The sequence below is a fragment of the Fundulus heteroclitus genome, unplaced genomic scaffold (assembly GCF_011125445.2).
Source record: "Fundulus heteroclitus isolate FHET01 unplaced genomic scaffold, MU-UCD_Fhet_4.1 scaffold_230, whole genome shotgun sequence".
Taxonomy (NCBI): Eukaryota; Metazoa; Chordata; class Actinopteri; order Cyprinodontiformes; family Fundulidae; genus Fundulus; species Fundulus heteroclitus.
In genome coordinates, this window is record NW_023396642.1 from 241,109 (window position 1) to 254,502 (window position 13,394).

Consider the following 13,394-nt stretch of genomic DNA (forward strand, 5'->3'; position numbering starts at 1 on the left):
AGAGTTGATGTTGGTGTGGTGAACTGGGTTGAATGTGGAAGTTTGTGTCTCTTCTATAGTTCAGTAACAGCTCAGCTCCTCCCTGAAGCTCTCAGCTCCTCTTCCTCCTGCTTAACAGCCTCACAGCTTCTTCTGGTTTCTGGAGGAAACAAATTCACTTCAGTTCATTTATAAAGCTATTCACATCAAATATAATCTTAATAGAATAGAATTGAATAGAATACCTTTACTGTCTGACAATGGGAAAATTTGAACCATGAAAGTGGAAAAAAAACACACAGACATAAATAAATACTAGATCAGTGATATGAACAACAAGCTTTCTGAACCTAGCAGAAAAGGAAAAAGAGAAAATGTTGCAGTTATTGGTAAAACAGGATTTTCAGATAAAAATGTATATTTCACATGTGGCTGACATCATACGCTGCTTCAAGCGTTTGCAGCCAGGAGGACTTACCTCATGCCCCCCCCCCCCTCCCCCCCTTTGCAGCACCATGCCTCCGACTCTCATGTGTGGATGTAAGCTTTTCATTCCTTTAAATAAACGCCTCAACTCGCCATGCTACATCACACAGCTAGACATTTTACTGCAAAGCTTCAAGCTGTACAATACGTCCTTTAACTTTCCTCTTTATTTGTGCAGCACACAGAAGATTGTGGATTTACTGAAAGAATGTAAGACAGACAGGACTAGATATACACCATGCAAACCTTAAAGCTTGTGCACAACATGCATAAGACCGTCCCCTAGGAAGTAGGACTGCCAACCGGGTCAAGACGACGTACTGGGGGAGGTGGTGGAGCATAAAGTTCCTGGACATCCACACCTCCTCTGACCTCCTGGACTGTAAACACCTCCCACCTGGTGAAGAAGGCCCAACAACAGCTCTTCTTCCTCAGGACACCTGAGAAGGTCTGGACTTCCCTCTAAACTGCTAAAGAAGTTCTACAGAGCTACAATAGAGAGCGTTTATGTCTCAGAATAACTGTGTGGTGTGGGAGCTGCACAGTCCAGGAGAGGAAGGACCATGCACAGAGGACAGAGCAGGGGATTGTGGGATACCGTCTGCAGGATCTGGACTCAGTTTATGCAGCTAACCCACTTCCATCAGGGAAAGTTTCAGGAGCATCAAATCCAGAACTAATAAACTCAGAAACTTCTGGCAATCAGCCCCTAATGGGAAGTTTGTGGTCCATCATGTCACAATCAAACTGTTGGCAATGTCTATTTGCACTCTCTTATTTCTTGAATGGCACATTTCTGTAACTGAAGCCTTAAGATTAATGCTCAAAAACTGCATGCAGTGCATCTGTAAGTGCATTATTGAAGGAAATCTGAGTTAATTAATGGTGCATAGTTATGTTATATGAATGTAGATTAGTGGCATTATCAGGTGATTGTGGATCATATTTATGTAAATGTGACTCTGAAGAATGCAATGACTGACAAATAAGTAGATTTTTAAAAGGTTTATTGTATGGTTGGAAAAGGATGGTTCTTTCTGTGGGTTGAAGGTCTCACGGGTTCTGCCGGAAAGATGAAGAGGGTGGTAAACAACTTGAGCTTGGTTATTGTGAAGATGAGGCTTGGTCGGGAACTCACTGAGGCGGTAGCTTGGGTTTGGTGCAGAGGGGAGGTGCTGCGCAGAAGTCCGGGTTGTCGGTGCAAGTCCTGGTTCCTTCTCGGTGTTGTGACTGACTGGAGGGTGGACAGGCAGGTGAGCACAGGCAGGAGGGCTAACAGGGTTCAACTTGGTTCTTGTGGACTGGTCCAGGATGACTTCTGGTAGCGTGAACGAGGTATCCAGTCAGAGAACAGATGAACGGGTTTCTAAGGCAAAGAGGCAACAGGAACAAGGTTAGTAAAAGCTTTCAGGAAATAACGAGAGAAAACAAGGTTAGATCTGTACCACGCAAGAGAACCTCCTGGTTCCAGCTCCTTATAAAGGGTGGTAATCAGCTCTGATGTCTCACACCTGCCCGTCCAGCCCTGCAGAGGAGAAAGAGCAGGGAAACCAGGCCTGCACCTAGACCACAGAGTATGACAGGAGCAAACTAAGACAAATGTAATATTACATTTTTATTTAAACTGTAGCTGTGTCTCAATTCGGCGGCTGCGTCCTTCGAAGGACCCAGCCTACTCAGCCTTTGGTAAATGGGACGGTCTAGCCTTTGGAGCACTTCCTGGTTGCGACACGACGTCATCACGTCTACCCCAAGCTCGGCGAAAACAGCACCAACGCGAATAAACGACGCAAAAAAATGGATATTGAATTTTTTTTTTTTATTTACTTGTTATTGGAGGAGGAGAGTCGGCATCCAAAACCGGCGACAAATTTTTCTCAGGCTGGAGGAGCGCAGTGGAGAGGTAACATTTACCTGCTATTATTTTCACCCACAGGGACCTGCTAATGATCATAATATACCAATTATTAATCAAACGCTTGTCAGCAGATTGACGAATATGTTTAAATATAAAATGTTATATTTATTTGTAAGACTTGATATAGGCTTATGTTTGTAACTTTAGTAATTTGAATTGAATAGTTAAATGTGTACAAACCCTGTAAATAACTGATTTAAATCACTACTTTCAGTATCACTAATGTGTTGAGAAGCCAAATAAAACTAATATTGAGAAATAAATCATTATTTGTCTAAATTGTTATCCCCTTACTGCCTGATTTTATTTGTAATTATATAACGAAAAAATAATACAGGAAATATAAATATAAAAACGTAAAAAAAAAAAAAAGTTAAATAGGGGATCTAGATGAAGTAAAATAAGTAAAGGCCAGAATTGTTTGGTCACAAATTAGTAACACCAGGCGTTAAGCGGTTAACATTCACTAGAATTATATCAGCTAAAATGAAATTGCTATCATCTAATCCTGTTGTTCTTAATCTTCATGTCTCTATCCAGACAAGGCCGATGTACTGCTGCATCAACTTAAATGCACAACATCTGCCTGGGAGCCGGTGACATCATGGCCCCAGACGATGAAGTGCAGGACGACATGCCAGAGGATGAGGAGGGGGAGAACGTGTTGGAGGCAGTCAGCGGTGCTCCCTGGCGGGACCAGCTGTCTGCTGAGGTGTCTGCCCTGGAGGAGGGTCTACCCGACCACGATTACATTTAGATGGCAAGTATAATCACTTTTTAGCTTTTCTCATGTAAGGGTTATGAAAACAGTTGTAGTAAAGTCATTTTCTGCATCTTCTTAAACATTTTTAGGAACATGGCAGCGGTCAGTTGGGTCAGCCCTGCAAACCCTGATGGACGATGTGGTGAACAGTGTAGAGAGGCATCCCCCACCCCCCAGATGATGTCCCACTCGCAGTGATAAGACTCCAAGGTCATCTGTGTGGCATCCCATCCAGTCCAGCAGCACCACCAGGGACTCCTGCTCAGTCAAAATTGTATATATATATATATATATATATATATATATATATATATATATATATATATATATATATATATATATATATATCAGTGTTGTAGTCAAGTCACTATGCCTCGAGTCCGAGTCCAGGTTCGAGTCACCAGTGTTCAAGTCCGAGTCAAGTCCAAGTCATTAAAAAAAAAATCCGAGTCGAGTCCGAGTCGAGTCCACTACTCATCCGAGTCGAGTCACTATTGACGTGTGATGTATGACATGAAGCAGTAACATTCCATTGCACTAATAACTCTTTCGCTGTAGTTACCCTTGGTTTTACTCGGTAAAACTACCGCTTTTTCCCAAGTCTAAGACGTCTCCTAACCATGGTTTTTAAACATTGTTGTTATGGAACGCGCAACAGCGACTCGAGGTACGCTGATAGGCCGCATATGAAGGATGTTAAAGCCGCAAGCGGCGTCGATCGGCCCTCGCAGCCAAGCGCACTCCGGCCTATTGGCCACCGCCGCGGTGCCGGCCGGCGGGCGGGGTTCGCACACCGCCGCGGTGCCGGCCGGCGGGCGGGGATCGCGCACCGCCGCGGCTCCGGGCGGCCGGCGGGGTTCGCGCACCGCCGGCCGGCCGGAGCCGCCCGCCCGCCGGCCGCCCGGAGCCACCCGCCCGCCTGCCGCCCGGAGCCGCCCGGCCGCCCGGAGCCGCGGCGGGGTTCGCGCACCACCGGCCGCCCGCCACCACAAACGTGTTCGGCAGCGTTCCCCCATTACTCACAACAAATCTGGTGCAGACCGGTCGATGTAGCGAGGAGATCCAGCCGTTGGATAATGATAATGCATTTCGCCACCGGACCGGACTAAATTATTCGGCGGGCCGGAAAATGTATACCGATTCCTGGACGGTGACTACAAACAGAAAAAAACTGCAAATGACGCTATGAACGCCGAGCAGGAGAAAAACAACGACTTACCTTTCTATCAACTCGGCCAGTTTTCCAGTCTTTATAAGCCCTCGACACTCAAGCCATTGTTTGAGCTGAACGTTGGTATGTTGTTCCACAGTTCTACCAGTAAAATGGGCACCTGGACATCCTCTTGTGAAAGTTTAACAGCTGAAAAGTCGGTAATATAGTTGTATCTGTTGCATGTGTAATGGCTGGCTGCTACGTGCGCTCTCACACTGTTTGCCCAACCTTAGCGGCAAGGGGCGTTGCTCATGAGATGGTGACGTCACGTGCGCGGTACGACATTTAGATATTAAAATCATACACCAAATAATATTCTAATGACATATTAAAATTATAGCCTAATGATATAAAAAAAAGTCGAGTCTTTTTCTCAATTTCCGAGTCAGAATGATCTGAATGTAGGAGTCCGAGTCCAAGTTCGAGTCATCAGTGCTCAAGTCCAAGTCAAGTCACGAGTCTCTAAATTTAGCTAATGACTCGGACTCGAGTTCGAGTCTCGGACTCGAGTACTACAACACTGATATATATATATATATATATATATATATATATATATATATATATATATATATATATATATATATGTTCTTTAGTAATATTTATTTTATATCTTCTGTAAATAGTTGTAGTTGTTACTTTTAAAATGTAATGTAAATAGTTAAAATGTTTTTGATAGTTTATTGTAAATACTTGTTTCCCTAAAAATAAATTGATGTTATCACTGAGAAGTTGTTCTAAGTTTACTTAAATTGTAAAGAAGTGATGAAACAGATGATGTAAAAGGTTAAAAGACTTTAAGAACACACAGACAACAATAACTTTTATAAACAATTTAATAATTTAATTTAACAATAACAGCAACACAGAACCTGAGGATAAACCATGGCCAGGTGGCAGCAGTAGGCTTCCCACTGACCCCCTGCCCTGTCCCTGGATCTTTGCATTCCTAAAGTAGAGGAAAACAATTTGTGTCAACAGATGCAATTTTCTGTAGTGATTCTTTGAAGCTAGAAAAAAGGAGTGTTATATATATATATATATATATATATATATATATATATATATATATATATATATATATATATATATATATATATATATATATATATATATATATATGTGTGTGTGTGTGTGTGTGTGTGTGTGTGTGTGTGTGTGTGTGTGTGTGTGTGTGTGTGTGTGTGTGTGTATTTCATTACATTAGCCAAACCTGAACATACTTTGTATTTTTTTTCCCAAGTTGTCCCACTTTTTTTTGGCCTGTTGTGGCTCAACTTCACCCTCCAGGCCCGTTTTTTGCAGGATTGTTCTAAACAAGAATAATGAGAAGAGATAAACACACAAGGGTCACTAATATCACAACTATAAGATTAAAAAAAGTCACATCTGGGCATCATTTGATGTGATCAAAAGATTATATTTGTACGTAGGTGTTTGAACAGGACTTCTTTGAACTTGTGTGAATTTTACATATAAATGCAACATGTATATGGAATTATGCCTCAACTCTTACCTCCGTCCGACTACAGCAGTGTTTTTGGCCCCGTTAAAGAGGTGGTCATTTTGCCCACGGAGTTTTATCAACTCCTCTGTATGCTCCCTGCTCCCTAGAACAAAATGACATGTAAAGCATATTTCTGTTATGTCAACAGGCAAAATGACTGTTCTGTATAATTACGCCGGTATTGTTCTTCAAGTGAATTATACTTTAAACCTTATTATACTGTACTGTAAATTAACTATACGTTATTGAGTATTCAAACAAAACGTTTGCAGTATTGACAGCCCAGCACAGCTGGACTGATGTTATTTCTTTAGCTGCATTAAGCTTTGACAGTTCTAATCACTTGTAATAAACTGTATGAGAATAAATTGATCGAATTTGTGAGGGACACAGCTATCAGCACAATTACAATAAGATGTAGGTTAAAATAAAAAAATGTGACATTTTCATTCAGTCTTTTAATGTTGCTAAAAGTCTCGTATCAACAGATTAGCTCTAAACTTTAGCTTTAGCTGGTCCTACAAATTCCGGTGGCTCCGTTACCGTCATGTATTTTAATAATGTTCAGTTAAAAAAATAAAAACAAACTACTTACATAGCTGTACTCAGCACTACTGCCAGTGCTGCTGCTGCTTTCCATTAGTCTTGATGAAAATCCGCCTTCTTTCTCCTTCTTAAACTACTAAAAAAAAAGCGAGCAAAGCACCCCGGGAAATCTTATGGCAGGCAAGGCCAGTAAGGATGGTAGCGGTGCATCCTCAGAATTCGGGGAAAAGGAGGACGCATTTGAAGGCTGCATTTTAAGCATCCTCAGAATTTTTGCCAAATGGGACAGCCTCCGCGCATCGCTGTGACGTCACCGGCCTTAAAATGCGTCCTTCGAAGGACGCAGCCGCCGAATTGAGACACAGCTTGTAACTACCCAAGTAGTACAATGGCAAGCTATTAGCGGCTAAAGCAATGTCTGGGAGCTTGTTTAAAATGACTATTTATTAATATTTCAGTGTAATAAATGGATCGGAAGAGGCAAAGGTTAACCTCTAATCAGTGTTTAAAAGATTCATTGAAATAAAGTTTGTCATAACCTTAAAAAGAAACACTTTAGCATTAGGGTCAAAAGAGCCTATACTAATGTGTTTAGCATAATATGTTAGCATAGGGTCTGGACACGCTCTGCTCTTCTACTACTCTGTAATGGTAACAGCAACAGGTCACTCAATCGCTCCGACGAGGACAAATCGTCCAAAAGCAGAACTGTCCCCAGAAATTTGTCTGTCACCTTACTGTTAGCACTAGCTTCAGCTTAGCTTAGCGTGCAGTGAAAACACATCAGAAATAATAATACCTAAACTGTTTTATGCTGAACAAAGTTTCCCTACTCCTGCCAACAACGATGCCTCTATGGAGATGTTTGGTGACTGGGTGACATCTAATGGCGTTGAGTTTTCTGCAGTGCGTAGCTGGGCCGTTTCGCTCCTTGGATCAGGATGAAGGCTTTTTTCAACCACACTGGAGGACAGGCACTCATGTGGCTCCAGGCACTCTGGGGAAAGCTCTGCTGGGTCTCTGGTGCAGCGGAACTCAGCATTGTCTTCGCTTTGGACAGCAGTGGAAGGAGGAAGCCGCCCTTCTCAGTCTCTGGCTCAGCTTTCCGGTAAAACTCTGAAAGAAGGATGGCAGACAGCCTGTTTCTGTGGCTCAATATTGACAGGCCGTGTCTTCATCCCTCTCCTGTTTTCAGGAATGTATCTGTAGCCAAGGTGCCGTTGTTTCAGTACCCGTTACACTTAGCTGTGTTTAAAGCTTGAAGAAATGCCTGTTTGGCTGCAAAAGAAGGGCTCTAGATAAAAAAAAAAACTCCTCCTGCAGGGCAGTGTTGAAAGGGGTTTTTACAGTCTGACACACAGGGCCAATTTTTTATAATTGTGTGATCCTTCCATTGTTTACATCAAAACACAATACTGCATTGATAAAAATAATTCTTTACACTTTTTATTTCACAGTAAGCAGCATATTAATAAATGAAGATTAGTTTAGATTTAATAAATCAATAAAGCTAAAAAAGGAAAACTAAAAACATGGTAGCCAGGAAATTTTGAATTGGGGAAAATATAATGATGTAAAAATGCTTTTAGATTTATTACAAATATAATTTCTCATGGACAAGATGTACTTGAACGTATCATTAGATTATTGTTATCCCATTATGCCATGGCTAAATCGAGAGTGAATTTTAAACAATATGTCACATGGGGAAGGAATCAAAATGGATTTTAAGCAAAAGAATTTCCCCACAGACACAAAGGACCTCCCCTCTCAGCAGGGTTCCATGCTATATAACTTTGTTCCCACAGGACAAAGCCAGCTCTTCTACACTGTTCCCTCTTCCTGAATCTGCTCTGGAGAACAGGGCCCGCGGGGCTGCCCTGCGAGCCACACAGACAAATACTCTCAGTTCATGGATATCTGGAGGAGAGGACGTGAGACGGACGTAAGAAGGCGGATGCCTTCCCTCACCAGACAAGCTGAGAGGTCAGACTACTAAATGGACGTCGGGCCAGGGAGCCCCTCGACCACGTTTCGGCTAGCTCATAGCCGCATGACCGCATGTCTGCTGCTGCTACTCCTTTTGGCAGCGGAATAAGAACCAACGTTTCACTTTTTCCACTATTCTCCCTTGGATGGCCAAAGTGGACCGAACTCAGAAGAGGCACCGACAGGTTTGGCAGAGAAGCCAAAGGGAAAGGTTCAATGGTTTATTGGGAAATGTTTGTGTAATGCGTTTACATAGGGTGACCATATTTTCATTTGGGAAAACCAGGACACGTTGGAGCGGGGGAAGGGGGGGGGGTGATCTCTGTTCCCATGCATACAGATGTCTGTGGCATGCACTCACTTAACATAGGCCTACGTAATCCTACAATAACATGATATTTACAGTTGGTTTATTAAAAATGCTTTTCAGTAAAAGTCAACAGCAATAACTCCAATAACAAATGATAATTTTATTCAAAATGTATTTATTAAATGCTTAACAATTCCTGTAATGAATGAACAGCACAATAAAGGCATCCCATTTGTCTCGACCCGGTCTGAAAGCGGGGAAACTCTTTTGTAAATCGTCGGTAAACATACATTTGCGCTTCGGCATGTTGTTGGCGTTCTGACAGCCACGCTATCTATCTTCCGATTAAGAACAGGGCTGCCCGCACTGATGCGGCTCAGGGATTACGTCACACGCAGCGCCGTGCGCAGTGCCTTAGTGCCTGTCAATTTAATGGTCCAATGAAGGTAATTTAAAAAACAGGACATTTCCTCACTTTCTAAACGCCCGGGACAGGACGTGAAATACGGACATGTCCCGGGAAATACGGACGTTTGGTCACCCTAGTTTACATGATGTTTTCAACACAAAGAGCTAACGGACATAGCTCCTGCTAGCATTCGGTACCATGCCATAGCCGATGTGATTTGAGTGTGTTTTATGGTTATAACAAACGTTATCTCCACAAGGGTTTCATACATTGATGGTGTAGTGACTTGTTCTTAACAAAACAAAAACGAACCTAAGCCACGGTGAGGCTGCTGACTGGCACTCAGTTGATGCATCGTCTTCTTGCATTCAATGAATAAAACTTCAGGGTCTTGGCTTGCAGAGCATTTATTGATCCAACGCTCTCACAAAATGTAAATTGTAACATTGCCCCCTGGCTTACAACCAAAGGATGTTACATTTGCCGCAGTGATCAATACTTCTGGTAATATTAGCTTCTGGTAACTTCTGGTCCCGGACATTCAAAAAGGGTTTGTTTAAAACTTAATGCTTGTTCGTTTCGTTCCGCCATCGTTCGAATATTGCTATGAACGTTATTACCGCATTAATATTGAATATTAATGTAGATTTAAAGGCATTGTGTTTAGCTTTAGGAGTAACCGAGTTTAGCGACCGATTCCTGCAGCAACCCCTAGCTCCCAGAGGTATAATCGCATTAATAAAATCGAGCATGCATAAAGTTTCCAGATTCTTAATGAGAAAATTATGCTTTAAAATGTTTTGTGTAACTCGGGATTTTCATTGTGAATGGGTTGAAAACATGCCAAATGTTCTGAATTCGTGAAGCTAATTTAAGCTCATTCCATGTTGTTTAAAATGAACTTTAGTTCTGTAACAAATAAAATGTTATTTTATCAAATAATGTTTTGTTTATTCAGTATTTGCATTGTGAATGGATTGAAACACACCAAATGTTGTTCTAAATTAGTTAAGCTAATTTAACTAAATTCCATGTTCTTTAAATCAGATCTGCAGTGAACAGGATTCACTGAATTATTCTGGTGATGATCAACCACTTTTGTTGTGTCTTTTGTGTTCTTTGCATGTAAATAGTTCCTTAGCTTAGCTTCTTTTTATCTTCATTTTGCTTAGTAGTTCAGTTAAGTTTCACTAGCCTAGTAGAGAGGATTTATTGATTGAAATATAGTGTTAATTCAGATAAACAGCATTACATAGTAATGTTCTCTGAGCGTTCATTTTATTTCTGTTATTAAATTCTTGAACTTGAAGAGAAGTTGTCACTCATTTATTCTAAGTGTGTGCAGAGTTTGCTGTTAAAAGACCGCTAGTGCTCAAATTCATCCCTTTCAACCATTGTCCTGATATCAGCTTAAGAGATGATTATAACCAGACAATACTTAACAGACAGAGAGTTATTTAATAAACATTACATTACGTCAAATAGTGTATAATTGCATAAAAAAACATATAATGCTGAGTAGAAGATCAGTGGCCTGAAGGCATCACAGAACTGGTTGGAGACACATCTTAAAGGTGGAACAATGTTCTGTCCATGCTGATGTCCTGCACAGGCTGCACCTCCATCATGGAGCAACCATCCTCCTCCTTTCTGATCCAAACCTTCTCATCACAAAGAGTTCAATGATGCAGCAAAGCCTCTGATGTCTGCTTTCTCTCAGCAGCTCAATCAGACTGAATCCTGACAAACCAGAGGTGGAGCAGCCTGTGAGGCCCTCTAGTGGATGTTGTGGAGTACTGCAGGTTCTTGTACAGAGTTCTGGTGTTTCCTGTCACTGTGGGCTGCACAGCACAGTAGTACACAGCAGAGTCTGACACTGCAGCAGAGGAGATCAGCAGGTCCACTCGGTTCCTCTGCTCGTTCAGTTCTGCAGTCAGTCGAGGGTTTGGAGGTTTTGCTTCCACCACGGTTGGATCTTTAGTATCAGTGATCAGGAGAAGGAACCGAGGAGCTGATCCAGGATCCTGTCGATACCACTGGAGGTTCTGAGCTTTAACTGAATAGTTACAGGACAGAGTAACCCTGCGTCCCTCTGATGAAAACTCCTGAGATCTGACGGCGGTGATGTCAGCTTCCAAGCTCTGACCTGCTGATCAGAGAACATGTTATATTCACAGCTCTGCTCCACAGTCTACAGCAGCTACAATCACAGCCACTGTGAACACAGATGATGCTGGGAACCATCTACTGGTCACTTCTTCATGATGGAGCAGCAGATTCTTGGTAAGGCAGAACCTGGTCACTGAAGCAGTACAATCTGAAGCTCAAAGAAAACCCAGCCTGGATCTGTAGAATCTAGAAGATCTTTGTTTGGCAGAGTTTCTGCTCAGAAACATACGTACCTATCAGAGCTGAGAAGAACCAGATCACAGCCAGGTGCTCCATGTCTCCACAGGTGAAATGTTGGACCTGCTGTTCAGGCTGAACCAGATGAGGATGTTTGTCCTGATGTTCTCAGCTGGAGTCTCTGCAGCAGCTCTGCAGTCGGTAGGAGGAGACTTGTTGAGAGTCTGAGCTGCTTCTCTGCTCAGCTCAGTTGTCCAGAGATCTTCTGTGAGTTAGAGCAGCCTTCTGTCAGCTCCACCCAGTCTGACAGAAAGCTCCCTTCACGCTCAGTACAGGCTGCCACTGCCCACCAGTCTGCTGACGGCTTGGAAACATCTCCACTGTGTAGAAACACCTTCTGCAAGTGTGGAAGTTCATAAACCTAAAATGGGGCTTTTTTTACAAACTAGAATGGCAACAACCGCAATGCCAATCATTTCAGAAATAAAGCAGTATTAATATAGCGGTAGGAGAGGCTCTCCTCTTGCACAACAGAATCAAACTGTCTGAATCCGCGTAGAATGACAGCTAATACCTAGAAAAAACTATATATTATTAAACGCCTATGTTTTAGATTATTATAGAGCTCATTACAAAGAATAGACTTAAAAACAGCATTTTTTCATCCCGCTGAAGTCAAATAAATGCATTTAGTCACAATTTGTCTACGAATGAACTCAGAACCACACACACGGGACTAAAAATTGAGAGTTTTTATTGAAGGAATGATGGGTGGTGGATGATGTGATCGGAGAGGCAGGACTGCACAGGAACAGGAGTGTAGGTGATGGCAGGAGCTGACGGCCCAGAGCTAGAGTTCATGGAGCCAGAGACAGATAGCAGTGTCCACAGCTTTTCAGAGACAGGCAGCAGGACTAACCTTAAACGAGAAAACAGAAGAGGCAGGGTTCCAAAGGCACACAGGGAGACTGGCATGGAGAGAGTGCAGAATGATGACGGACCAGTGAGGAAATGAGAACAGAGGGAGGTTTAAATAGGGGAACTAACAGGTGGAAAGAGTCTGACTGATTGATTGGTAAATAGCTAACAGGTGCGACTGACTGCAGAGGGAGTAAAGTGAAGGCTGAGTGAGAAGGGACAATGAAACTGAAAACTAACAATAAATAAAGTCAAAAACATAACTAAAAATCCAAACGAGGAAGAAAAGTGAAAGATAATGGTAAACAGAAGCCAAACCTAAAACTAAACCATGACACATTTAGGTAGTATTTTCTTGCTCGTAAAATAGTTGTTGGGGGGGGGGGGGGGGGGGGGGGGGGTGATATTATCCCGGCTAATAGCAATTGTTGCCCGGCACAATAACCAGAAATAGCCGTTCTGTCTAAACGTTCAAAAACATACCCTAGAAAACTGCAACCACCCACTCATGAAAGTTACAGTGACTTTAGACAAAAACAAGGCCACAATTGTGGATAACAAGCAACTAAATGCAACACAGGAGCTCACATGAACAGCCCTCATGGATTGAATGACGTTTTCATTACACTGGGAAAAAGCCAAATAAACGTAGCGTACCTGCACAGACGCTGCAGTCGCTGGTATCAGGTCTGGACATTTAGCTGTTGGCTCCTTACCACAGAGAAAATGTAGAGACCACATTTAGGTTTCTTTGGTCAGATTCCACAGTAAAGTCCTCCCGGTTACAAACTCGTATCCAACACTGACATTTGTCGTCAATCCTTCGTGGTTTTTGAAAATCAACTCCCTTCATGTGATCACGCTCATCAGATCACGAGTCGCTCCAACGTAGCAGTGGTGTTTTGTTGTTGCCATAATGTGTCTGTTGAGGCAATATTCAGGACAGATCTGTTCACTATTTGATTGAAAACTAAACCATTCAAGCGTTACCACTCTATGTTTGTACACTC

General features: G+C 42.4%; 2 long non-coding RNA genes across 2 annotated transcripts; one reads left to right on the forward strand and one right to left on the reverse strand.

The window, feature by feature from the left end:
- Positions 1-2,326: 2,326 nt before the first annotated feature.
- Positions 2,327-3,045, forward strand: LOC118559123. The gene is made up of 2 exons (XR_004928666.1): positions 2,327-2,368; positions 2,924-3,045. It is a non-coding gene; the product is annotated as an uncharacterized LOC118559123 (long non-coding RNA).
- A 2,132-nt stretch (positions 3,046-5,177) lies between these two features.
- Positions 5,178-5,667, reverse strand: LOC118559122. Its single transcript, XR_004928665.1, has 2 exons — positions 5,583-5,667; positions 5,178-5,308 (listed from the first exon to the last, which is right to left on the reverse strand). It is a non-coding gene; the product is annotated as an uncharacterized LOC118559122 (long non-coding RNA).
- Positions 5,668-13,394: the final 7,727 nt, after the last annotated feature.